Source organism: Peromyscus californicus, unplaced genomic scaffold (genome assembly GCF_007827085.1).
Source record: "Peromyscus californicus insignis strain IS unplaced genomic scaffold, ASM782708v3 Scaffold_9__1_contigs__length_137607984, whole genome shotgun sequence".
In the NCBI taxonomy this organism is placed as follows: domain Eukaryota; kingdom Metazoa; phylum Chordata; class Mammalia; order Rodentia; family Cricetidae; genus Peromyscus; species Peromyscus californicus.
This window is the reverse complement of record NW_026294617.1, coordinates 45,683,886-45,688,221: the sequence shown is the minus strand read 5'-3', so window position 1 is coordinate 45,688,221 and position 4,336 is coordinate 45,683,886. Positions and strand designations below refer to the sequence as shown.

Here is a 4,336-nt window from a genome sequence, read left to right as displayed (position 1 = left end):
CTGTGGTTTTCTAACATATAGCATGAAAGAAATGTTAAAGTCAGTTAAACAACCAAAAGTGTTGCAGGGCAACCAACCAGTGTAAAATCCCCCTGCCCTGTGTACCCAGGAGGCCTCTGTTGACCCCCTGCTTGCTCTGTTTTCTTTAGGAAACTTAATTTCTTCAGGATGCTTATGACAATGCCCAAGTTCTTCCAGATGTCATTGTTTCCAGGGGTGGAGAACTGATAACATGTTAAGTAGCACACATGCTCAGCTGTGGTGACTGGAGGTGAGGCGAGCAGTCTCATGAGCAGTGTTTTGTATCAGTCAGAGCAGGCATCAAACTACTGGCTCAGTTGTGCCTGAGAAATTGGAAGCCTCAGGAGTCTCAAGCTGGGAGAAGGAAAGGCTGAAGTCTGGTGTCAGCCAGGAAAGAGATTTCTGACAAGTTGTGAGACCCCCTCAGAGGAGAGACAGGAGATGACATAATGTTGGGTCACAGTGATGGGCGGGACCACACCTTGATCAGAACTTCTTAGTTATAAATACCACTTACCCCCTATTCAAACCTAAATCTCCTGTCTGGACTCCCAAAGATGGACTTAGGCAGTCATTAGATTTCCTTGCTACACTTAATTACCTCCTTTCTCTGGTTTTATCTATTGTCTGTTCAACTGACTGAGGACAGATGACTATTAGGAGGGTCTGAGCCCAGGCTCTGACCCTAACAACTCCAGTAACTCTATGACATGTTTTTTTAATCATATTTTTGTGCTCACTTTGTCAACAATACATACCAAAATAGGAATGATGCAGAGATTAGCAAGGGCCCTGTGTGATAATGACATACAAATTCTTGAGATACTCTTTTTTTTTTTCTTTAGAGAAAAGTCTTAATGATTACGATCACTTGCTGCTCTTCCAGAGAACCTGGGTTCAGTTTCCAGCATCCCCATGGCAGCCCACAAGTGTAACTCTAGTTCCAGAGGACTCAACATCTTCTTCTGGTCTCCTCAGGTACTACATGAATGCCATGCACTTACATATGTGTGAAACATTAACACACATGAAATAAAGACAAATTTTAAAATCTTTTTTTTTTTTTTTTTTTGGTTTTTCGAGACAGGATTTCTCTGTGTAGCTTTGCGCCTTTCCTAGAACTCACTCTGTAGACCAGGCTGGCCTCGAACTTACAGAGATCAGCATGCCTCTGCCTCCCAAGTGCTGGGATTAAAGGCGTGTGCTACCACCGCCTGGCTAAATTTTAAAATCTTAAACATACTTTGTATTATCTCCCAGTCTTTTTTTTTTAAACCTGGCTTTGTATTATTTCTATACTTATTTATGTGTATATAGTTACGTAAGTATATCTTATACCTATTATGTGCACACACACATGGGACATGTGGAAATCAGAAGACAGCTTGAGGGAATTGGTTTTCTGCTTCCTCCTTGTGGGACTTGTGGAGTGAGCTCAGATCATCAAGCTTGGCAGCAAGCACCTTTACCCACTGAGCCATATTGCTGACCCTGAATAACAGAAGGCAAATAGAGGCAACACGTGTCTCCACTGGTCGGGAACATGAGTCTAACTATGCTTACTACGCTTTCTTTTTCATTTGGTCATAGCAAGGCTCTATGCTCCACTAAAGTCTGCTCCATCCATCTGCCTCATAAAATTAAGACAATGAGAAATCACACAGTGATGCCTCCAGCCAGACTGGCATGTACATATAGTAAGACACACAATGAGCCTTTGTTATTAAGCCCTGACATACAGGCACTGTGTTATTGCAGCATAGCCTCACCTGTCCGGACTGCAACATCAACTTTCTCACAATTTAAAATGAGTCGTACAGTTTATCAAATTTCCAACGTTCAATAGCTTTATTAAATTTAAACAATAGATATATCAAAATTATTGATCTTTGGGGGTTTAGATTTTTAAAAACTTAAAATATCTTACTAATTAGGCAATGTGTGGCACCTGCATGGTAGTCAGAGGATACATAGCTTCTTGCAGAAGGTGGGAAATGTTACTTAGTCCAAAGAAAAGACATTTTAACCAAGCTCTCTTCAGAGAACAGGTGCAGCTAAATGAAGATGCTTCACAGTGGACATTCCCTCCAAATATCAAGTAATCCACTTCGCATCCATCATTCTGCACAGAAGAGGTCGAACCAATCAGGTTAACTGTGTTGGAACCAGACCCCATTCTGTCATGCCATGCTTCTCAGTTCTTTTCTTTCTTTTTAAGATTTTTTTTTTTGTTCAAATATGGGAAGTGAGATGCACATGAGTGCAAGGCCCCTTAGAGGCCAGAAGAAGACATCGGATCCCCTGGAACTGGAGTTCAACGTTCACAGAATCGAATTAACCGTGTGTAAGCTCTTGTTGCCCTGGTACATGGACACTTTTGAGCTGTCTGTCAGATGCTGTCCATCGTGAAAGCCCGAATTCTCCTTTTCCTTTACCTCAGGAAGTTACTGGTCCTGTTCCAGCTGACCTCACCGTTCTCCTGCCTGATGCCCCTGTAACTCGCTCTCTCAAGCCCCCCTCTGTCAGGAACAGCTGCCCCTAGCTCGCTCTTCTGAAACAGCACAAACCCAGATTTGTTTGATTAGCTTCCTACCGCGAAGACCCACCCATGGTATCATTGCATTCAGAGGGACTCAAGCCACTGGAGGCTTCACGTGTCCAAGTCACCAAGGTGATTGTGTCACCTCCCTATTAGCCAGACGACTTCGCTGTCAGTGCCACTGGTGTTTATCCCCACTAGTGTAAACATGCCCTGTAATGCATGCTGTGGAAAGAATGGCAAGAAGGAAAAAACAGACCACGCACTCTCTAACCCTGCTGCTATCTAGGCCACGGTATGTAGGCAGCTACCTTCCTCTGCGGTATGAAAGGCGGGCTTTGATTCGCCTTGATAACATAATCTATGCAAACCTAACTCACAAGCACTAATATCACAAGTTTCCCAAATCAACCAATCCATGAAGGTCGTGTACACACACAGTAAAAATTATTCATTTTTAATTATGATCTTTTAATTCATTATGATCTTCTTTCTTTGGAATTTTCTTTGAAGAACATAAAATTCTAAGTACTATTTCTTGAGTGGGGGTGGGGGGGACTTTTTTATTATGTGATTCTGTCTGTAATGAATATACCAGATTCTTAACCAGAAAATAATAAAGTTTACTATTTCAAGCTTGATTTCAGTGTTCTTTGGCTGAAAAAAAATGAAGTAGTCCCAATGAGTAATCTATTTGATATCTCAGTTTATAGATGACAAGGTGTAGTGTTAATTCATTCTTGGAATGGCAAATGTCCTGCCTTAACTGACTGATAGGAAACAAAGCACCATGCCAAATTCACCAGACTCATATGGCTTTATTTATAGACACCATCTTCTTAACTAGCATGACATGCCAACACTGATGGCTTGCATCAGAAAATTGCAAAATCTAACAAAGATTACTGGCTGTTTCCATTTCATTGTATTAAAAAACAAAACAAACCCTCTGTTGGCAATGACATATCAAGATGAGTTTATCAAGTCTGAATGAGCAGTGTTTTTTTTTTTCTTAAATCTATATAACTTGAATTACTTTGAGCTTCAAGCATGAGTACACGTGGATTTTAAAAGAACTGTATCATGTCCACAGCTAAGTGGAGTACCAAATTGCTAAGAGGTCTTCTAATCATCTCCTACTTAGAGATACTCCTACATCCAGAGCAGGGACACGTAAACACAGACTGCCCTGTTGAGTCATATACAGGCAACAGGGAGATCACCAAATAATCTGAGCATGGGAAACTTCATACTTCCATCTTCTATAGAAACTACAGACGCTTCTATGAAGCTTCTGTTAGCCTAGCTGCATCTCAGAGTGTCCGGAGGCTAGTCTGTGAGCTTCTCCTGGGCCATGAGTTAGACTCATGAAGGCCTGACTCCAGGCAGACTGGTTACTAGACACTTGAGTACATAAACCTACCAATTAGGATAGTGATTTTTTTCAAGTCAAAATAAATAAGGAAATGGGAATTGGTAAAATGAAATGAGTTTACTCAGGGTTTAGTCAGAACTAGAGAAGCTATTAGTTTTCACCTTGGCTGTAGCAGTATCATTTTATTAAAAAAGATGAAACAAAACCAGGAAATATGCATGTGTGGGAACTTTCAGGACTGGAGGGCTCCACCCCACCCCCAACACTAGCATGTGAAATTTTGTACACACACACACACACACACACACACACACACACACACACACACACACATATATATATATATATATATATATATATATATATATATTGCGGGGGGGATACTTCTAACACCATTTCAG

General features: G+C 41.1%; 1 pseudogene; it reads left to right on the top strand.

Annotated features, from left to right (window-relative positions):
• The first annotated feature begins 761 nt into the window (after nt 1-761).
• On the top strand, nt 762-858 carry LOC128106784 (uncharacterized; annotated as a pseudogene).
• Nucleotides 859-4,336: the final 3,478 nt, after the last annotated feature.